Below are 24,196 nucleotides of genomic sequence, written 5' to 3'. Positions count from 1 at the left end.
TACTATCCCCCTCCCAAAACCCCTTTTCAATAATTTAGATTGTTTATATTTTACCTGATTTCTGAAGTGGAACTTAAATCTATTACAGTAAATAAGGAATAAAAACATGACTTTGTATTATATTCGTATCACTATTTTTATAAGCTGTAATCAATTTAAAATAATGAAGATGTGGAGCTTGTTTGAATGGTAAGGTATTCCAGGATTTTGAAAGTGGCCTTGCATGACATTTAGAAATTAGAATAGCCTGATGATAGGTCAAGGCACAGTTGTATCTTGCATATGTTAGAAGTGGAGGTGTGTTCTGGGACAATGAGACCCAGCATGTGTCCTTTAGTTAGGCACCGTCAGCATCACCTGGGACATTATTAGGACTGCAAATTCTCAGCCCCAAGCTGACCTACTGAATCAGATCTTTTGGGGTGAGGTCCAGAAATCTGTGTTTTAACAAGCCCTCCAGGTGATTCTGACGTACATGGAAACAGAATGATTGGTCTAGTGCACTTACGTCTCTCCATGGAGACAATATGTTTGGTTTTTAAAGTTTAGTAGTGTATCTTACACTGTGGAAATGTTGCTTGACTTGTTTCTCTAGAATAAATTCACATCTTAGAGAGTGATTTAATTAGGATTTTGTTCACCCTAAAGAGACAACAACAGCAATAACAAAAAAACAACAGAGAATTTAAGAGGTAGAAACTGCTTTCTCCCTTCAAGTATAAGTTAGAGCAATTCAGGACTGGTTTGACCCTCCATGATATTAGAGACCGGGGCTCCTTTTATTTTATTGCTCAGTCTTACCAGCACGGCATCCCCAGATTCACCCATTACCTCTGAAGGCTGCTCTGGCCAGAGCACGTACATCTGCATTCCGTTTGGCAGAAAGGAAAGACTGGACAGGTCACAGGAGATGCGGACACTGTTGCCACTTATGTTCCATTGGTCAGGATCAAGCTATTGGTTGTTGTTAGCTTCCTAGAAGGTGGTGATATGTAGTCTTAATTTAAAAAGGTATACCCAGATGAAATTCAGGGTTTTATTATTGAGGAAGAAGCAGAAAAGAGAAATTGGGTGAGGAGCTGGGGGTGGGTTGGTTGTTACTGTCACAGTGGGAGTAGACACTTATCTGGGAAACTTACATTTCTGATATGTTCCTTTTCTTTCTTTTTTAACCTTTACTTCCCTTGCATATAGTTTTTTTTTTTTTATGTTTTCCATTTTTTCACTTTAGATTTTCAACTAGTTCTTTGGTCATTCTCAGAGATTTGAGGAAAAGTTTGCTAAATCCTACAGAAGTTGTAATGATGAGATGATTCTTGTTGTCTATCTATCTATCTTTCTATCTATCTACCTACCTATCTCTATATCTGTCTGAATGTGTACATAACGTTTCCATGACAAATTTTTGCTGCTTTGCTGTTATATGTTATGTATGTGAATAAATACGGAAATTTCCATTTTAAAAATAATGCTTCTAATGGTCTACTTTCTCTGAGTTTATGAGTTATGCCATGTCAGAGAAAGATTCTAGAACCTTTAGGGAAATATCAAATTTACATGATAATATCAATGACTTATTTTAGACAGCTTTAAATAATTCGCTTCTCATTTATTCCACCTTAGTATTTCCTGACATTTGAACCAGCCAATGGCTGAATACAAATGTTTTATGTGTTCTCTAGTGGAGACACCTAGTGTAAAATGGTTATTAAAAAGCCTATTAATCATCCCTTTCTCTAAAATATTCAGTTCTTTAAAGCTGATTGCTATTAGCTGTTCATATTATTTTAATTAGAAGAAAACATGGCTGCTGAAAATTAGCCAAAGGTTCTATAAATAAAGGTGTCCATCATGCAGAGTCAAATTTGAATTAACCTTTTAGCATGACAACCTTTCCACTGGAATTTTTCAGGGCTTGCAAGCCATTCATTTTGTTCAAAAGCCATATGGGCTATTTTTCATCTGTATGTAATCCAAATCTGTGAGAGTGTGCTCATGGAATACAAACACTGTTCATCAGCTGTGACTTAAATACCTTTATTGAAATGAAAAACACCTAAATCAATACAGTATGGTATGGTGGAGGGGGGAATACACAAGACAGAATAAAATAACTATCTCTTCTTTTTCCCATTTATCTCCTCATGTGAGCCACACTTTGTGTCCTGACCTGCTTTGGGCTTGTTAGTTTCTTAAGGATAGACTACTTACTCGTGATTAAAGCAACATCAGACTGTAATTACTGGGAATCAGACAGTCCACTTTTACTCTGAGTTATTATCCACATGAAAGGTGTTTTCATAATCTATTTGTTGGAAAATCCATATGTGACATAAATAAGCATTTTCTGCTGATTGATTTTATGTGTTGCTATGACTATGACTGTGAAAGAAGTGCTAGATCAAAGTATAAAAGGTGGCTGGACCCTGAATTCACTTCAGTTCCCTTTTACCAGAAAAATCAGTTTTCAGAAAAAACGTTTCTAATTGTTATGCAGTCAATGAAAATCATCAAACACAACCATAGCAACCACTGTCAGAACCTGACCTTAATAAGCAAAGAGGCCTGATATTAATTCAGTTTCTATGGTTATATTCAAAATAAATGTGGTATTTTTCTATTTAAGATTTACAACTCTCACAATTCTCTGTGTTTATTATAGTAATCAACTATACCTGATTTACTAAACTTACAAAAAGAACCAAATGATAAAACTCTGCGTTTTACAAATAATACCCTAGATCTTCAGTGGTGATTTGGTGACTCTAGTTTTAAGTGGAAAGCGCAAGGCTGACCACTGCATGCTTGAAACTACTCATTGCTATGATCCTGCACTACCTGGATGCTTCTACTTCTCTGACCACTATTTTTCTGGTTTTTGGTTATATCTCTTCCTGAAACCCAGTTCCTTACAGGAAAATGCTTTGTACACATACAAGATATAAATGTTAGTTATTCCTATTGCTCAGGACAGAAAATTAGAGAATCAGGCAAATGGTTAAAACCAAGGGTTCAGTGAGTATAGAACCTATGGTAAGGACAAAGCGAGAGTCTAGGATGCTGAATCAAATAAGACAGAAAAGGGGCTTCCCTGGTGGCGCAGTGGTTGAGAGTCCGCCTGCTGATGCAGAGAACGCGGGTTCATGCCCCAGTCCGGGAAGATCCCACATGCCGCGGAGAGACTGGGCCCGTGAACCATGGCCACTGAGCCTGCGCGTCCGGAGCCTGTTCTCCGCAACGGGAGAGGCCACAACAGTGAGAGGCTCGCGTACCGCAAAAAAAAAAAAAAAAAAAAAAAAAAAAAAAAAAAATGTATACTGTTGCAGGACAAACAGAACTCAGATTTATGAAGCCCAAATCATATATTTCATATTTGATTCTAGAGTTTTCTTTTTCCTCCGATTTATGCAGACGTTACAGGATGATGTGGATGGGGTGTGTGTATAATATCATCCGAGGAAAGTGCACTGTGATGTGCTATCTGAAGCCACTGACTGCAGCCATCCCCGCTGAGATGCCTCTCACTCACGAAGCTTGGAGTTTGCAGGGTATGTCACTCACACAAAAAAAGCATGTTTCTGCAGTTATCTGTGGCTTGGCTGATAACAACAAAGAGCTTTGTGCAGTTGTCATCCAACATGGGATCCAGCGAATTCTCACAGTTCCATCAGGGACTGTAGAGAGAACTACAGTGTAGTGATAATCTTAGATCTTAGGTAGAAAAATGTCCCCTTAGGTCTTTTGAATTGGAGGATTTTCTAGGAAGACTTGCTTTAACAGCTTGTGCCTAGGCCCACGGAGCAAGTAGCTTCACCTAACTGACTGGTAGGCTCTCAGCACACCCCACCTCCTGTGTGTCTCAGATTTTCCAAAAGCGATCTGACTGCAGTGTAGGTGGACGTGACACCTATAATCATGATCAGCTATCCTTTGCCGCCAGTAGTGACTTGTGCCTCCTGAAGAGAAAGAAATGGCCGAGCTATCCCTGCTGTTGTTCTGCTGGGCTACCCACGGGGTGGAGCTGAACCATACTTAGTATCATATGCTCTAAGTATTAGCATTTTCTCAATATTTATTCTAGTTCTGCTTTGTGAACAACTCTCTAGAGCCAATAGGTGAACTGTATTCTCTTCCATATCCTGCCTGAGATGTCACCAGTGTTGGCAGCTAGAGAGTGATCTACTTCAAGTAGTGATCTACTTCAAGTGATCACTACTTGATCTACTTGAAGTAGTGATCTACTTCAAGTGCAGGCTTCCACTGCTTCCACTTCCACATTTCTCTTAATCTACTCATCTTTTCTTAGAACTTTGCTTCCACGAGAAGATGGGAAATGGGCAGTCTCTTCAGGTATGTCACTATAGATCCAAATCCCAATTATAGGCCTATGGAGATATGTTTAGAAAACTGTTTTTGTGTATTAATTTCAAACGTGATCTATGACCTTTCTCTGAGTGATAAAATTTCATTTTACTTACACCACCCGCCTCCTTTTTTTCCCCTTTCAATATAATTTTTATCACTTTTTATTTTCTATATTGGTTAACTTATCATTTTAAATAATAATGCTTAAAATTTTGTTGATTTATCATTTATAGATTATCCCTTTTTCTTCCTTTCTATATAGATGACCTATTACTTAAATTACAAGGAAATAGTACTTTTGTCAAACTTTGGCACGAATGCCTGTGTAGAATTTTCTTTTTCATTCTGCACTCCTTTCCAACAGCTGCCTTAGAAACAAAGGCAAATTTTGTAAATCTTTGCATGACTGAAAATATCATTATTTCACTTTTATCCTTAAATGAAAAAAAATCTCGGTTGAAAATTATTGCCTCTCTGAATCATCGTGTGCTGGTTTTGAAAATCTTTAAGTAATTCTGATTCTCCATCTTTGGATGTGATCTCTTTTTATTATTATTAATTGTTTAGGATTGTCTCTTTAGCATAGTATTCTGAAATGTCGTAACAATATACTTTGTTTTGGATAAAGATATTAAGTATACTGGTACTCTTTTTGGTTCTTTCAATTTGTAAATGTATACTCTTTAGTTTTGAAAAAGTCTCTTTTTAAAAAATATTTTTTATGCCCATGACATTCCTTCTATTCTCTTACGAAACTCATATTAATAGGCTGAGCTCTTGGTTTGATGCTCTTAGTTCTTAGCTTTTCTCTCACATTTGCCATCTTCTTGACATTTTTCTTTACTTCTAAAGTTCTGTAGAAATTTTTGTTTCAACAATGTTATTTTAACTAAGAGTTCTTCCTTCTAAATATCATCCATTTTTATTGATGCAAAAACTTCTATCTCCCTGATGTGTTAATTTGCATTTTGTGTTTAATTTTGAAATGTTCTTGCATTTCCTGCATTATCTTTCCTCTGAATTTCTTTTCTGGGTTTGCTTACTTGGCCTCCCTCTTATATTCTGGAGACTTTCTGAATATGCTTCATGATTCTTGGTGACCATTCTTATTTAACAACGAGGCTCTCCAATTTTGGTTGGAAGCTCTGTGATCTCTGTGCTTGTAATGAGTACTCCTCACTCTTGTGAAATTGGCCCAAATGGCAGCCAGTCACCCAGGCCCCCCAATTTCAATGCAGGGAAGTTTACCTCTGGAATATTTTAATACCTACAGAAAAAAATTCTCTAATATTCTACCTGAGGCCTGACCATTGGTTTCTAGTAATCTGTGCAAGGTGGGGCAGAGGTCTTGGAATCAGGCTATTATGTGTACAGTGGGTCAATAATTACTCTAAGTATGTGCCTCATTCTTGCTTTACTAATGTACCTTATATTCCAGTGATTTTATTTTCATCTGTTACCAGTGATTAAACCTTCAGTTTCTGGCCTCTCGGGGTGGAGTACCTGAAGACTTGTATTCAGTATGTGGGAGCGGAGGAGGAGAGGTGAGGGTACTGAACATAGAATTTCAAGCTACCTTCTCTCTCCTACACCCACTCCCCACACCTGTTTTCTTCTCTGTAATTTTCTGCCAACCTCTGAATCAGATCTTTCCAAATCCTATGCTTTGCTGGGATAGTGAAAGGGCTGGTGGTAGAAACCAGCTAACTTTTTATCAACTTCCCCCGCTGCATGGCAGGAGCCTGAGATTCTAATTACCAATGTCATTTTGCTGCTCTAGCTGCTAAAATCTTTCTGAGATCTCTTGTTTCTTAATCTTGGAGCTGATAAACATGTGTTCAATATGGTGTTCTCAACTTGAAACTGTGTACTATAAACTATAAACTATGTAACATTTACTGAGCACTTATGTATCAGACATTGTACTAAGCACTTTATTTCATGTAACATTCATAATTTCCATTTTACACATGAGGAAACCAACAATCAGAGAGATAATAAAGGATGGTATAATTATAAGATGTCCAATACAAATTTTTACTCCAATGAGAACTGAATTTAACTTCGAAAATGTTTAATCAACTATAAGAAAATAGACAATGAGAGAGTGTCTTTCATCCCACCAGACTAGCCTGAGCTAATGTCAAGACTATGTGAATGTCTTCTTATGATAAGTTTATATCCTAGACATTTTAGATCTAATGAGTGACAGAAAGTGTCACTTCTAATAAATATGGCAAATTTGGAAAAGAACAGATAATTTATTATTTTGGATTTTTTCAAGAGTTACTGAGAGCTTATCTAAAATACACACATCCTTTGCAATGTGACTCTGTCATAAATATTACCTTCAAGGGTTGAATTCTTATCAGAGTTCATTAATGAGTGAAAAATGTGCTGTAACTTAACACAAGAAAGCTATAGACCACAAGATATAAATGAATAGAAGAAATTTTCTAGCAAGGAAAAGGATGCAAATGTCCTGGGATCCCACTCCCAGCAAACACAGTCCATTTTCTTCTCAAACAAAAAGAATATTGATCTCATTAAACAGAATGCTTAAACCTCGCACATTTAGTGATAGACAGTGCTCAAACCTTTGTGTGCATTTCAAGTCTTCAGAATAGCTATAGGCTTACAAATATCCAGCTACTTTAAAACAAGTTTTCTTTAGCATTTATAAGAAAGGCATCAAAAGTCTTTCATCAACAATAAAAGATTTTTTCCCCTAAGGTAAAAGAATAATCAGCTTGATTCTTGCTTCCTTACTCCTACTCTTGCAATCAAACAAGATAGAACCAGACTTGAGAGGAAGGTGTGTGTTACCTTCAGGGACCTTTCCTTGTAGAGCGGAAGAAGAGCTCTCCTCCATCCTATGTTTAGGAGCTATCCTTCATAGACCCTGGAGCTAGAAACACTGGAATTGTGTACTATTCTTTTGTACTATTTTTTTGACTCAATACTGTCTCTCCAGTGGACAGCTTTTTCTTGAGGGGGAGTAGGGAGAGGATCTGACATAAGTTATTTATTTGTTTGTAACTTTTTATTTTGATATGCTTTCAAGCTTACAGAAAGTTTTCAAGAACAGTACAAGGAACTAGGAATATCCATATAACCTATACCATACCCAGATTCTATTATTTACATTTTGTCCCATTGCTTTCTCTCTATGTACTTGCATATTATTATAATTTTTGTGAATCATTTGAAGGTAACTCAGAGAGACGAATTTTTACCCCTAAATAATTCACTGTGTGTTTCCTAAGAATGTGTTTATTCTCCTACCTGTTGACAACATAGTTATCAAAATGAGGACATTTTCTTAACCTTTTTTTTTTTTTTTTTTTTGCGGTACGCGGGCCTCTCACTGTTGTGGCCTCTCCCGTTGATGAGCACAGGCTCTGAACGCGCAGGCTCAGCGGCTATGGCTCACGGGCCCAGACGCCCCGTGGCATGTGGGATCTTCCCGGACCCGGGCACGAACCTGTGTCCCCTGAATCGGCAGGCGGACTCTCAACCACTGCGCCACCAGGGAAGCCCCATTTTCTTATTTTTTCCCTCTTCAAGATCCAAATCAGGAACATGGATCACATTTATTTTTCATGTCTCTTTGGTGTCCTTTAATTTGGAACAGATCCTCAGCCATACTTAGTGTTTTTTGCCTTAAATTTTTGAAAGTTACAGATCAGCTGTTTTGCAGAATATCCCTCAATTTGCATTTATCTGATGTTTCATTGTTATTAGTTTCAGGCTATGCATTTCTGCCTGGAACTCCACTGAAATGATATTTTAGCTTTCTCAGTGAGTCATATTGTGGCACACAACTCAGACTGCACTAATATTAGTGATATTAGTTTTGATTGCTTGGGTAAAGTGGTGTCCACCAGGTTTCTCCATGATAAACTCACTATTTCCCCTTCCTAATCAACAGGTAACTGTGGAGAGATACTTTGAGGCTATGTAAATATACTGTTCATCAAACTTTTATGTACTAGATTTGCTATCCACTAATGGTTTTCTGACTCCATCGTTCTTTCTTCATTTTTTGGTCTGAATTCTACTGTAAAAAGTTCATTTCCTTTCCCCCCTCCTTTATTTTGTTTATTTATTTATTTATTCATTCATCTATTTATTTATGTCAGTGCAGTCATGGATTTTTATTTTACTCACCAGGTTATAATCCATTATTATCAATATTTATTTTGGTGGTCAAACTGTCCCAGATTTGACCAGTGGGTGTCTTTTTGAGCTGACTCATGTATTTGTTTGACTTGTCCCTTTATCTTTACTTCCTTACTTTCTGTCACATCAAGGCTTGTCTTGTACTTCCCATGCCTTAGCTCTGATATCATCTATTTTTCCTAGGAATCCTGGTTCCCTTTAGTGGAGAATGGAATTTATAAACCAGGATCTGAAAAGTAGGCATGCCATTGCTACTGCTGTGTTTTTGTTCCTCTGCCTTCTCAGTGAATAGAATGAAAAAATATCATATAGGTGTGTAAATGAGAAACCTTGCTCTAATCATCATCGATATATTTATTTGTTTGTTCAAGCCTAGAATACACAAAAGGGAATTTTAGAACTGATAAACTGCAAAGCAAACTTATTAACTAGAGTTTTATATTTCAGTTTTCTTTCTGAGGTAAAATCATAAAGGATACAATTCAATGAGGTCTGAAAAGAATAATATACTCATACAGCCCATTCTCTAACAAGTTATAGAAGATATTCCTCACCGAAAAGTTCTCTAATCCCTCTTCCTGGTCCAGGCACTCTTCCAAACCCTGAGAAAACTACTCTTCTGTTTTCTTCACTTTAGATTGGTTTTTGCCTTTTTGAGGACTTCAATCAATATAATAATGTCTATATTATATATAAACTCTTTTTACCTGGCTCTTTTGTGAAATAAAATGTTTTTGAGATTCACATGTTGTTACATATATCAGTACCTCATACCTTTTAATGGCTCAGTAATATTCCATTGTATGAAATACCGGTTTATCCCTTCTCCTACTGATGGACAAGTTCATTATCAGTGGAATGTATGCCCCCTCTCCCTCAACTTTTATTGATGATGGAGTTATTACATGTGTATTCCTTGGGAGGTGTGGTAGAAACATGTCCCCTTTTCTTGGCTGTCCATTTTTCAAATCCCTTTTGTATTTTAAGAAATATCCCATCCTAGAATCTTGGTGGGATACAGGGCCCCAGCTTCCAGTACAGCAGCCAATGGAGGAAAAACTTTCCTTCCCCTGACCCCTGGCATTAAGAGCTCTGGGCAGGTGATAATAGCTCAGCAGACTGAATTCTTCTGGCAGGAACATTGACTCTGGGGTAGTAAATACAAAGATGGAGGGGCAGTTTTAAACTTAGTTCTAGTTGCAGTGTAGAACAATGACTGCAGTGGCAGCCGGTGGTTTCTGCAGTAACACCCAGTGGCAGTGGTGTCTTACAATGCTCAGGGCAGTGGAGCTAATGGCTGCTTTCTGAACAGATTGGTTCTGCAGAGTGACCTCACCTGATGCTCTCTGCCTCTCTTTGCTTGGTTTCTGCCTATTTGGGGAGCCCGAGTTCCAGTTTTCCTAATAATTCTTAATATCCTACGTCCTTCCAGTAAGTTAGACAGCATTGATTTCTCTCCCCTGAAAGTAGGAACCCTAACAGTTACAAGACTCAAGGACAAAGTTCTCAGGGACAGTTTGTAGCCAATAAATAGAACTTTCGGTAAATGAAAATCCAGTGCATCTCTTAGTCTTATTACTTAGGTAGCAATAGCGCTAACTTCTTAGTCAGCTGAAGCAGTAAGTCAGGTAAGTATATTTAACATAGAATGGTCTAGAATTTATTCTATTATTAGGCATGGAATGATGAAATTTATAGATTATTGTAAATGGTGTATGGTAGCAAATGACAAAAGATGTATCCTAATTCTTGCATACAAATCACCAGTTTTCATCAGAAATATTAGAAGTAGAGAATTATTAACAACATCAATCATTCTATTTCTTTCATAGGACACTATAATATTACACGCACTCTAAAAATTCTATCAGAAAATGATACTACAAGTTAAAGAAATATGTATTGGTTTTCTGGCAAAAATAGCTCAGCCTATATATATATATATATATATATATATTTTTTTTTTTTTTTTTTTTTTTTTTTTTTTCTCTATGAAGTAAATTGTGGGCACTTGGAGTTGTACGGTGGCAGTCTAGCTATTATGGCCCTCTGCTACCAAAGCGTAACCTGGCTGGATGCTAACAGTAAGAACTACCATTTGCTTTACTACTTATACTTCTACATAGTGTAGAATATTTTTGCTAACATTAATTGCCTCTTTAGCTCTTTTAGGACATTAATATTGAGATACAGCATAGAATGGAAGGCTACTAGAGAGACACAGGTGTTGGGAAAAGCAATTAGGCATAAATAACATTAAACATTGTGCTCATTTTTCTACAATATTGTAACTAGTCTCTTAAAGTCCATCTCCCAGAAAATAAGACAGCTTTAAAACTTTTAAATCTAAATTAACTTAGTTCATGGGCACATATTGATGCTGTTTCATACAGAATTGACTCAGATGTGAAATCAAGATCACAGCCCTGATGGAGAGGGGGATGTGAGTAGCAAATCAGTGTTTTTAAAAAGTTCCCCAGGTAATTTTAAAGTACAGCCAAGGTTAAGGACCTGTATGCTAACCTATGGCCTCAGGGTCTCATTTTCCACCCTAAACTGCTTTTCCCCAAAAGAATTATGGTGTTAGATTTTTTAAATAGAGAAAAAAAAATCATCTTCCATTTTAACTTTGTAAATGAAGACTATTTTTAAAAAGCTATTTAATAATATATTATTACAGAAACACTCTAACTGTCCTAGAAGAGCAAATAATCTACTTAAACATTTAATTACTTAAGAACCACTGGTTGACCAAATAGATCACATTTTGTCACATAATACATTTTCTGGGAGTTTTTACTTTTAAGATAAGGTTAGACAAGTAATGTCAGTGAATGTCCCCACAGCCATTCCTGAGAAGGTGAAAGCCCTTGCGGTCAGATGTATCTTCAACTTAGAGCAAAATTACATTCCTCCTATCTACTTTGACCCAAGTCTTTCGTAATTGATTTGCCCTCTGGGAGAAGTATTAGGAATGCTGATAAGCTGTTCCCTGTTTCCTTTTAGCTGCTTGACACCGCTTCACCTTCATTGACCAAAGTCTCCTGGATGATTCTATAGCTACTGACAATCACAAAAAACTGCCTTGGGAAAGTCATGTTGAGAATAAAAATGTATTTCCTCTTCAACTTCTCAACTCTGCAGTTGGAGTGGGGAGGTGAATTATGTGAGAGAGATATATATATTTAAATACTTTCTGCTACAAATAGATAGTTAAAATTCTGAAAACCAGGAAAAATGCTTGTAGCTTTTTTAGTGATGACCTTTCATGAACATCTCATTTTTTCATTAAATTTGCTTTCTGATAATACCAGGACTAATAATGTATATACACGAGTTAGGAATAACTATAAAAAGTATTCTGTTTTTACATCGAAGTAGGGTGGAATGAAGAAAAAGGTGATCTCCTTTCCCTTGCAATACAACGTCCCAACACCAAGCTTTCAGCCTGCTCTGTCCAGAATGGCACCCAGAGGAGGGGGAGGGGAGGAAAAGAGCGCCCCTTACTACTCAGGCATTAGCAACCCCCCTTCAAGTGACTCCTCAAACAAAGTGAAGCTAGAGAAAGGTTTCTCTAGGGGGACTTTGGACCTTCCGAGGTAACTCTTTCACTCTGATTTCCCTTTAACGAAGCAGGTGAAAGGCCATTTGGCACCAGCCGGTTCCTTTTACCCCAGCTGCCTGTGATGAGCGCGGTTGCCAGGCAACCAAGTCTCTGGCTCTCTCTGTGCCTACATCAGGCTAGGAAATTTGGAGGTTTTTAAAGCTGTTTGTTGCAGACAACTTCCACTGAAATGCCTTTAGCTTTTTTAGAACTATTTTTTAAGTCCTTACAGTACAACTACATTATCTTTTCTAATTTTCTCTCCTTTGTAGAAGAGACTATTTAGAGTGTATATGGCTATATTTCCACAGGAAAATATCAAGACCTTGACTTCAAAATCAGAAGTGATTTACATTTTAAAAGAAGAGCAAATGAGCATCACAGCTGCATTTCATATGTTTCTTCCTGTCAGCTTAATTTCTTTCATTTTCTCTCTTCTCCCCTTCTTTTGCTTTTAAAATTTTTATTGGCTTTCCTTTTTTTCTTCATTACACCCCACTTCAACGTGTTTCTTTGATATCTTTCTTATTCTCCCCAGTGTCATGAACTCTGTTATTAATGCATTCATCTTTAATCAATTGCTAATCTCATGAATTTGAAGTGAATCAAGCCTTTCTGTACAAGCTCACTGGTTCATATTTTCTTCTTACTTCTGAACTCCTTTCATCATCATCATTCTTCTTCTTCTTATTATTATTATTAATCTGTGGCTAGAGAGGGTTAAGGGGAAATAACTGACAAATATTCAGAGTTGTTATGTGGACTTGTCTTGTTCCTGGCAGAGAAACCTGCATCATTGCTCTCTGAGCCTCCCAGTGTCCCCTCTCTGCTTGTATGGAGGCCCTCTTGGTACATTCCATTAGCCTTGAACCCCCAGAGTTCTCCAAGTATTTTGGTCCTACATTAACCTGGGACATTCTCTTACATACTTAATGTTATGAAGATATTATACTGAGTGCCATTCCATTTAAAAAGACATGAAATGGGTGTGCTTCCTTTTGTTCTTTGTCTCTGAGTCTGGCAATAACATAAAATAAATTAGAGCAAATTGGTCTGGCTAAGCTTTTAATCTGCTCCTGCAAAAGGAGAAACACCTGGTAATGAGACAAGAAAAAAGGTCAAAGTTCTCCTGGAAAGATGTCCACTCAAGACAGCAATGCATTTCAAACCTGAACACCTTTTGGTGATCCCCACTCCCATCATAAAAAACAAGCCCTGATATTTGTTTATCATCGTGAGGTACCAAGTAGTTTAAGGATTTTGTTTTGTTTGCTCACTAAGAATTTGGTATTATATAGAAGTGGACCTGCTCAACGTCATTGCCTGAAAATCCACTGTTGCAGATAAACTCATCTGTTAAAACTGTTAAAATGAAAAATGGGCTTAATGGTTAATATCCTTACAATTTTGATTTTGAGTTAGTAGGTATGCAACCAATCACATATATTTCTGGAATTTATGAGTAAAAACTGTTCTCCCTCTATGACTCAGTATGATCTTCCATATTTGCTATGGAAATTATAATAGAAGAGTTACATCCTTTTCTGTATGATAAAATCAGGGTACTGTGTTACAGTAGGCCAGAAAACAGGGGGTATGGGTTTTACTCTGAGTTCAGTCCCTAGCTATCTTTTTGACTTTGGGCAATTCCCTTAATCTTGGTCTCAGTTCCCTCTTCTGTAAAGTTGTATTCTCTGAGATATATTCTGCTGTAAAATTCTATTATTGAATTTTAAAACCACTAACCTTTTCAGTGAGTCTGGTTTAGGAAAGTGATGATATAACGTTTGTTCAAACTGGTAAAGTTTTAAGTGAAAAAGGTTTTTAAACCTCCTTGTATTTGTTAATTGAGCTATTTTTTTACTTAGACATGCAAGTTCAAAATTTATATCTCTTTTCAACTCTATAGCCAGTGGTTAATAAGTACAATTTCTGAGGTGGTGGGATTCCGGGATGCTGCTATGGAGGGGTGTAGCGAGCCACAGCTGGAGGCTAAGGCCAAGGTCACCAACCAGCTAATAGATTTTCAGTGGAAGCTGGGTATGGCTGTGAGCTCAGACAGCTGCAGATCACTTAAGTATCCTTATGTTGCAGTGATGCTCAAAGTGGCAGATCATTCAGGCCAAGTAAAGAACAAATCCTTTGAAATGACAATTCCACAGTTTCAGAATTTCTACAGTTCAAGGAAATTGCTGCAGTTATTGAAACTGTGTGAAAACTGATTGCTTTGTTGATGAATTGCTACCATCATTCTAAAATCATGGACTTTACTTCCTGCAACAAAACTGCCTAAGGATCAAATGATATTTATTGAATGAAAATTACACTTTTGGTTTTCCATTTTTTTAAATAATAAAAAAGAAAATGAGACAAACAGGAAAAAAATAAGTACAATTTCTAGAGACTGGGTGCACTTGAATCTGCCTTCGCCATTTATTAGTTGTGGGTCACGGGCATGCTCCTTCATGTCTTTGTGCTCAGTTTACTCACCTGTCAATTGGGAATAATAACAGTATCTAAAACACAGGGATATTGTGAGGATTCAGTGAGATAACTCACTTAAGCCCTGAGCAAGTGACTACAGCATTAGCATATTTTTGATATGTGTCAGCTTTTACTGTCACCTTGCTGTCACCAGCTATCCCATGCTATTATCACTCCATACTTTATTAGTGTAATAATAGCCTCCTAGTTTTAAAGTCTCTTTCTTAAGGTCTGTTCTATACATTTCCCAGCTTAGACTGCCCAAAACACAATTGTCATAATTTTACTCCGCTGCTAAAAACTATGGCAACAGATTTCAGTGAACTTATACGCAGTAGAATTGAGTATAAATTAGTCTGACATTTAAGGCTCTCATTAATATACTGGTTCAATTTATCTTCCCAGACTCATTCGATTACTTTCTCATATATAAATGCTCTGCCTGAATGGATCTCCCCAAATGTCCCTGAGAACAAGTGCTCTGCTCACCCATATTAAGCAATAAGGGCAGAGGCTGTGATGAGTCTTTATACCCCATCACCCAGGACGTGGCACACAGTGGGTACGCAATAGTTGTCGAAACGAACTGCTTCTGCTCATACTGTTTTCCTCCCAGGAGTCCTCTCTTATCTTTACCTATGTAACACCTATCTCCAAGGTTCTACCCAAATATCATGAGTTACTACAATTCATTAACTAACTACCTACTTCTTCTCATAGTACTGTCATGTATCTACTCTGGTAGCACTTATATTCTGCTGTATTATAATTATTTTTGTCATGATCTTATATCTTAATTTTTAAATGGATTTGAGAGCAGTGTACTATGTCTTATTCAATTTTATTTCCTACAATGCCTAGCATTTTGCTTTGTTAACTGTCAGTGGCTAGTTGTCGAGTGCATGAATTCGACTAACAGACTAATATTATCCATTGTTTTGTTACCAGTTTTAAAAAAAGAACTATGCTATTTCCATAGAAGCAAATCTGCATTCCTTACCAGGCTTCTCAGTCTCTGCAAGTGCAATCACATCCTTTCTATTTAACATGACTTTAGGTACCTGCTGAAGCCATACTGGCTTTCTCATTATTCCATGGACAAGCCATATTCAATCTTACCCCATCCTTCCAGTAATGTTTTCTTTGCCTGAGCACAATCTTGTCTTCTTTGTGACCCAAACCTCATTTACGGTTCCATCTCAGTTCCCAAATTTTCCATGGAGCACTCTATGATGACTTCTGCAACATTTCTTCTCTTTCACTACTGAAAAGAGAAATTAATGCACTTAATTTAACAGTCATACAACTTAATCATACAAAGAAACCCCTGCCCCCAGAACAATGAACCTGGAAGAGAATTTAAAGGTGTGGCACTACAGAAATTCTGATATGGAAACTTCAGAGTGGCTACTTCCATATTAACTGACTCTTTGAAATTCCTTTCTTTCTCCTCCCTCAGTTACCCTCATATTATCTATACAGATATCATGCTTGGCTGCTTGTTGTAAGATAGTTATGCAACTGAATCATTATGTAAATAGTATGACTTTACATGTGCTAAGTGCTGATAATATTTTAATTCAATAGAAAAATACGATTTAAATCTGTATCAATTTTTTATGCGTTTTAGTCTTTCAACCCATTAGATATTAGATCCTTTGGGGCAGAGGTCAAATCTGGAACTTTCTTTGAATTTCCCACATTAGCAAGCATAGTTCTAATCACATTGGAGATTTTTATCATATGAACATTATTCACTGTTAGATGAGACCTACCTGCTAAAATGACCTAGTTCACTATATATGTATTTCACAATACGAGGCACTCTAACTTCATTCCATTTTTCCTGGTCTATTCATTCTAAGTTACTGCATACTTACAGTTTTTTTCCTGGTCTATTGCCTTCTAATTTACTGTCATACTTACTGGACTTCTCAGTAACTAAGGCAACTAAAGCTGTATCTTTGGAGAAGACTTACACAGATATATCTTGGGGGAGTAGGTACACAGGTGGGAGAGGATTTGCTCTCTCTACTGTATTCATACTGTTTTTCACCTTTTGACTGAGGATGCAAATCGAATGTATTATAAATATTTGTTGAGTGGCCTATATGAAGAGAACTGTGTTAGACCCTTTATATACACCATCTAATTTTATCTTCTCAACAAACCTATGTAGTTGATGGTACTAAGCTATATTTGCTAACATGAAAGCTAAAGCTAAGAAAGCTAAAACTAAGCTAAGTCTTTATCCTTAAACTTGATTGCAAGCCTTTCTGATTCTAGGGTCCATGCCAACAGAAGAGGATAAGACAGTGGATCTCCATCTTCAATGAGCACAAAAGTCACCCAAGGAACTCTTTAAAATACATATTACTGAGATCAACTCCAAAGAGTCCAATTTGTTAGGTGTGGGGTAAGGCCCAGGAATCTATATTTTAAGAAACACAAAAAAAGTATTCATTTGGAAAAATTCTGAGATAAGGAATAGTTAAGATAATCATAGTGACAGTGGTAATAATACAGCAACAACAAAACCATACAATACATGGATCGATACCACACTGTCTCTCAGTTACTGTACCACCTTCCTATTTGTCAGGCATTGTGTGTTAAGCACTTATGACATATTTTATCATTTGATTCTCACAACCACCTAATGAAGTATATATAATTATCATCTCCCTTTTATGTGAGGAGGGAACTAGGATCAGAGCCGTCACATAGTTGGTAAGTGGTAGACTTAGCACATGCCCACAACTCTATGAAAGGGGCAGCCAAATAAAAGGAAAGCCAGGGAAACTGCTGTCATAGAGCTGAAAGGAAGAGAGCACATCAAGAACAGATGACGTCAATGCCTCAGAGTTAAGTAGCTAGGTTGTGAGAAGTGTTCCCTGGATTTGTAAATGAGGAGGTCATTGCTGATCTTAGCAAGATCAACTTGAGTAAGAAGATGGGAGTAGTAAGGCAGAATATTGAGAGTTAAAGAATGAATGGAAGATGTAAAAAACAGAGTGCTTAAATACCCATTTTATGAATGTCCAACAAAAAATAAGGAAATAAAGAAGCGTCGTTTTATGGGGTAATGCAAATTTAGTGAGCATTTAAAAAAATATGGGACAGTCATGAAAATATTAAGGGGAAGGTACAATGATGAAAGAGAGGTAGATAAGGATGAAAGTAAATAAAAGTGATGAGGCAGAGTCTTGGAGAAGATGGGATAGATCCATTAGCTTTGTATTGAAACACTTAGTTTTCTGGGAAAGGTGAGCATAGCTGTGGATACAGGTGTAAGTATTTGACTAGGGATGCTGACATGGGCATTTATGTGCAGGGAGATGGTTAAAGTAGCTCCTATGTGATGGATTTTATTTTTTGTGTTGGGAAAATTAATAGGGTCTTCAAGTGAACTGATAAAGATTTAGAATAGCTACTGTGAGGAAACAGGCCAAATTGACTAGAAACACATAAAAAGGATTGCTGTGGGGTTAAAGGCCCAGCTGAGAGGAAAGATCATATAGTGTAGTGGTATCAGTGTGTATGGTTGTGTGGTTTTTATTCAGTGGTGTTCGGTGGATGCAGAGAAGTAGAGGTAGGATTGGGTTCATCTTAGCTTAGGGGTTTAGTAAAACAAGTGGTGTGGGCAACAGTGAAACGTACGTAAGAGCGTTGACAGTAGGCTTGGTGAAAAGGGCTCTGGAACTGGAAGCTGAGGGAAGACAGTGAAGCTAGTAGAGACTTATAGACAAGGAGAAAAGGGCTAAGGAATTGGGTTTGAAAGAGATGGTAACGTAGTAAATGGTAAAAGTAGTGAAAGAACTGGAAAAGTAGGCGGTTGGGGGATGAAAATGGGAATGAGTAGGATCTAATGTATTTTAGTTACACGGCAGCAACCTGAAAGGAATGTGAAACTTTTTAACTTCCATGATCTAATCTATTTTCTTCTCTTACTTTTTAGGAAGTCTGAGATCCTAACATCTAAGGAAGAGGTCTACTTTTGGCCTTGTGTTTCCTCTCACGTGTTGACAGCTTTTTGATTATCTGGACCTTTATTCCTTGTGTCTCCTTTACTATCAGCTCTGCTATTACTTGCTCTCAGTCAGATTAGGAGAAGTATTTATTTCTTTAATTTCTAGAATAACGACTGCAATGTGTAGGACCATGCACCAGGATCACCTGGAGAGCATGTTGACCATTTATACCTCTGACCTTCACACCGGACTTATTTAATCAGAATCTCTGGGTGGGGGGTGGATTCTGAGGAATCTGTACTTTCAACAAGCTCCACAGGAGATTCTGACTCATGTGACTGTTTAGGAGATGGCAGTTACAATAAGGCAGATTTTTCTCCTTTAACTTATCAATTCACACTCAGTATGTTTTTGCTGTTGACTCCTGTTTGTTGGACAATAATGCTGTTGCTGGTGGGTTCTGACGTTGGGGTGGAGAGGCAAGAAAGCAACAATTTGACCTTGAAATTGGTACCTTTTCTAAATTTCATTCTTACACACAATCCCCCCTACACACATACCATATCTCCATCTATTGACACCAACGCCTAACACATTTAGAAAAGCAAAAGCAAAGTAGAGATGAAAGTGGAAACGATTTACAGAACTAAGCAGCATGACCAAAAAACTCCAAACAGTAGAGATGATTACAAGTAAAAGGTGAGTGGAGATTGGGTAGGTGTAGAGAATAGACAGGTGAGTAAGAGTTTCAATTCAGAAAGAGATAGAGATGTGTCGATGGTGACTACAGATGTACTGTTCTGCTTTCGGTTGAATTAGACATGTGGTTGATGCCCACATCTTTGAAACTTACTGCCACAGTTACATTGTGCTTTTTTGGTAATTCTGTGATCCATTAATCATCAGTGAATTCTCTTGGCACTGCACTCTTGTGTTGTTAGATTTCCCCCACAGAAATTTCAGTTCACAAACAAGAAGAAATCTTATTTTTTGGTATCCTGGTACCTAGAGTTAAGTAGAGAATGTATTATTTTCTTCAGTATCTGCTGACAGTTTTCAAGGAACAGAGGCACAGTGCTGCATCTAAAATCTCCCCTTAGCGACTTAGAAGTCAGGCTTCTGTATATTGGAGTTATGAATCATACAACAAATGTGCACACTCATGGATGAAAAAATCATCATTTGATAATATTCTATGTGATAATATACTAATCCACAGCAATGAAAATATTTTTAAAAGTTTCCTTTTGAGAAGGAACTATATCTTAGATATATTTTTTTATATTTGCAAAGTACACTTTTACTATATCTTTATTAATGATTTCAGTTTAACCTAATACAAAGGCTCTCTCTCTCTCCTTCTTCCTGTCCTCTCTTTCTCCTGTACCACCTCAACACTCTTTTCTCTGTTTCTCTCTGTATGTAGTCTCATTAGCATCTTTATTCCTTCATGTAAGAGATCTTACTGCTTAAAAAAACTAGAATGAAAAACTCAGAATCACATAACCTAAGATTTAGAATAGAAAACATGCCTTTCTTTGAAGAGTAAATGACTGGATGTCCCAGATCATGCAAGTTATTCTTCACTTGATAAAAATACATGAATTAAGTTTCAACGTGGACCATGTAAGTTTCACCTCCCTGAAGTGAATCACCACCATCTCATCTCTTCTGCTTCTAGTCCTAGTGCCCAGATGCACGGACTGCCTGTGTTCAGGCTGGACTGTGTGGCAACAGCAAACATGACCATTCAATTACTCCGACAAGCATCATCTTGAATTGTTCTTACTCCCCAGTGAGAGAAATTTCTCTTAGGTTTGAGCCAGAATATTCAATGTTAGTTCAATTTATTCACGTAATAAATTCTGTCCAATAGTAGAACTTTTGAATGAACTTATGGCCTCTCTCTTATAAAATCCACAATCTAGATGCCTGTTCAGTTTGGACTCTGGCTAATGATGTTCATATCCTGCCCCGGAGCTATGTCTCTTGGATATGTTCCTGCTTTAGGAAGCATGCTCATCTCTGGAGTAACTAACCCTTGCCCTTATTTCCATTTTCAGAGATTCTGGGCCTTAGCACAACTTGTTGTGCTTTCAGTACTCTGGCCCCAGTGTCCTCCGATCTGAATTCTGGGGCCATGAATGAAACCATGGCCATGTTGCTCTTTATTTTAGTCCCAAGGCATCTGATTTTGTACTCATTATGTAGTCCTTTCTTACACTGTAGCCATCCGCCTTCATTTAGGTGTAATTACCTCATACCTTGATAACGGAAACATTCTCCTAAATTACCTCTATGGTACTTCTCCTCAAATTCATTGTCTATGATATTACCAAATTAACAGTCTTAAATATATATTTTCCCTGTGATGCATTCCCTAGAGAAAAACTCCAATGACTCTACAATGCTTACAAAATCAAATTGACATTCCTTAGTTTATCATTTTATGCCTTCATCCACAATCTATTCTTGATTTTTCCAGCCTTGTCTCTAGTTATTTTCCTACATATAGCTTTTACTATGACTTTCTTGGTGTTCTTGGATGATACTTTTTACTTTTTAATTTATTGAATTCTTTCTCCCTGAAATACCCTCCCTCTCTAATTCAGTTATGAGAAATCCGACTCATTTTCTAAGTTTCCATTAAATTTTTCTTCTTCCATGAGATTTTCCATCATTTTTCTATGATGTTTTCTCCTTTATCTGAATTCGTATAGGTTTATGTTTTATTCATTTGATACTCACAGATATTACTGTAGCTATTTTGGATCATAGCATATCTACTCAACCAGAGAGCACACCCTGAACAAAGGAAACTGTTTCTTATGTATCTTTGTATATCAAACAGTGGTTTGGGTCTAATAGGTACACGGAAAATATTTTTAATGTGAAGTAATGGCTAGTATATCAAAATAAGGTAGTGTTATGAGATAGTAAATATTAATTTTTAAGATAATGATGATCATCCTTAAAGCATGAGGGTTGAAATTTACTGGTCTATAAGAACATTTCCACGGTGCCCATATAATTTCAATAGTGTATATTTGGCTTTCAAAACTATTTCCAACCAGCGTACCATAAGATTTAAGTAGAGTTTACAAAAGAGAGTGATTACTTTCTTGATTTATATAGAAAGATGCTAGAGCATCCTAGGATTTGCCACTTACTAGATATCAGCCTTAGCTTTATTGTTTGTAAAAAACAACAAAAAAGCACCTCAAAAACAAACAAATGAACAAACCATATAACATTTGTTTTATGGCTTCATTAATTTATTTTTCATTTATCTAAAAATGCTTATTGAGAATTGACTATGTGAAAGTCACTGAACTCAGAACTAGGGAAATGATGGTAAACCATTCCTGGCCCATGAACTGGGGAAAATTAAAGTATTCAGGTAGTATTATCATATGAAGGGAAAAGAACATTTGCATTGCAAAGATAGACAAGAGAACATGGACTATTTTGGGAAGATGAATGACATGTTATCAAATTTTATGAATTCCTCAAAAAAAACACTTAACATCTACTATGTGCCATGGACTGTGCTATGCAGTGAGTGTAGGGCAGCTGTTGTAGCCTTTATTACTGTTCAGCAATTCATTCTCCCCTCCCTCAACACAGAGGCAAACTATGCCCCCCCATTCCATTGATTTTGGACTTGTCCATGTGATTGCTTTGACCAGTGAAATATGGGCAGAAGAGACAGTGTGACCATTTTTAAATGAGGCTTAAGAATCATCACGAGTTTCTGTTTCCTGTTTCACTGTTGCCATTTGCCATAAAACCATGCCCTATGTTGTCACTGTTTCTTTAGTTTGGGTTCCAGAAGGAAAAATATGTGGAGCAGATATAAACCCAACCAGCAGCCTAGAGTTATGCTTAGGCAAGCCCAGCTGTGTCCAGTTGGGCCAAGCTGTCATCACAAAATCATGAAGAATAAATATATTCATTGTTCCAAGACGCTAAATTTGGTTGTTTGTTAATGCAGCAAAAACTAAACAATGCAGCAGTGAAGGAGGTATTGTGTCTAGTGGGGAAGAAAGACATTATTAAACAGGTAGTTATCAATGTTCTTTGTGTTTTGAGGAAATGGAGTGTTTCTACAAACATGTATAGCAGGTAGACTTACGTTATTCTGGGGGAAGAGGAAAATCTTCTGGGGTGGCTACTACTTATATATAAATCAATTTAATTTAGCTTCTAGTCTTTACTTAGTATATCCTACACCAACTTCTGTTGGGGAACAGATATACCTTTGGGAAACAATTTCCCAGAAAAATCAGATGCAATATCCACAACAGAAACCGATTGCTATTTTTACCTCATGTAATAGTTCTGCATAGTTATAAATTATTTTAATGAAGGACTAAATGGATACAGTTCTGTATTTTCACTTAAGATCAATATTCTTGTAGCTTCTATATGACAGGTAACCTCTATAGGCACAAGCTTATTCTAGTAATAGAGAGTATTTCTCTTAAGTTATAGACCATAGACTATTTAGATTGGTGTAGTCCTTGAGGTGACCTGTCCAACAACTTCATTTTTCAAGCTAAGCAACTGGGGTTCAAAGGTAAAAAATTACTTTCCTAAGGCTCCCATTGGAATTTGGGAAGGCTCAGTTGTGGAGGTCAGGTGTCCTGATGTCTGGATCACAGTGCCTATAACTTTGAAAAAAATGGTTCCCCATATAATTGTCTTTGGGTGAATTTTAAGGAAAAAACTTGATTATAAATATTACAAGTTTCTGTGGTGATTCAACTTAGAGACAAGAGGTAAAATTTAGAGGCTGAAAGTTTTTATTAACTGTAGGCCAAAGGAATCCTTAAGTTATCTACCAAGTCTCCCTACATTTCCCTGCCAACCCTGGTCATACTATACATTTTTATGTTTAGTATTATTCATAGTTTTTCATTACATAATTTTTGGTGTGATCACTCAATTAATGTCTATCATTTGTATAATTTTCCTTTTAGTCTCCATTAAGGCAGAGACAATGTATCCCCAGTAACTAGCACAGTATTTGATGCATGCTAAGTTCTCAATACACTTTTGTGAGATTAATGAACAATCTCTCATCCATCCCATGCAAGTAAAATAATCATACTTCATCATTTGGTATGAACTATGTCCCATGATAAATAATCTCTTCTTGCCAAATGGTCAACAGAATACGTTTTTCATAATGTCTGAAGGAAATGAATTAATGGGTTACTTTCAACAGATTTTTATTAACAGATCACATAATGAATATAACATTAAAATATAGCATTATTAATAATAATAAAATCTAAATAGGCACAAAATGATTGCATTAAAATTATTTCATTTAAGAAGAAAATAAGGGTGCCCAGTGACTAATTAAATTAAGATCTGTTCAAGTGGAATTAACAGAATTACTAATAAAAGATTTCAAAATTATTTGAATGACTAATACTTAAGATATGGGAAACTAAAAGGCAACAGTGCTCTAATTTACTATCTTGATATTTAGAAGAAATATCTGTTGGATTAAAGTAGCCTCATTGCCTAAGTCTTAAATGATGCATTACTGAATCACATAAAAAAATAAAGTTTTAAGGAG

At 36.7% G+C, this 24,196-nt stretch overlaps 1 pseudogene; it reads left to right on the top strand.

Annotated features, from left to right (window-relative positions):
* The first annotated feature begins 14,093 nt into the window (after positions 1–14,093).
* Positions 14,094–14,381, top strand: LOC101325620 (COMM domain-containing protein 6 pseudogene; annotated as a pseudogene).
* Positions 14,382–24,196: the final 9,815 nt, after the last annotated feature.

The sequence above is a fragment of the Tursiops truncatus genome, chromosome 12, assembly GCF_011762595.2.
Source record: "Tursiops truncatus isolate mTurTru1 chromosome 12, mTurTru1.mat.Y, whole genome shotgun sequence".
NCBI classification, from domain to species: Eukaryota; Metazoa; Chordata; class Mammalia; order Artiodactyla; family Delphinidae; genus Tursiops; species Tursiops truncatus.
Note: the sequence above shows the minus strand (reverse complement) of the source record. Positions and strands in the feature narration are given on the sequence as shown.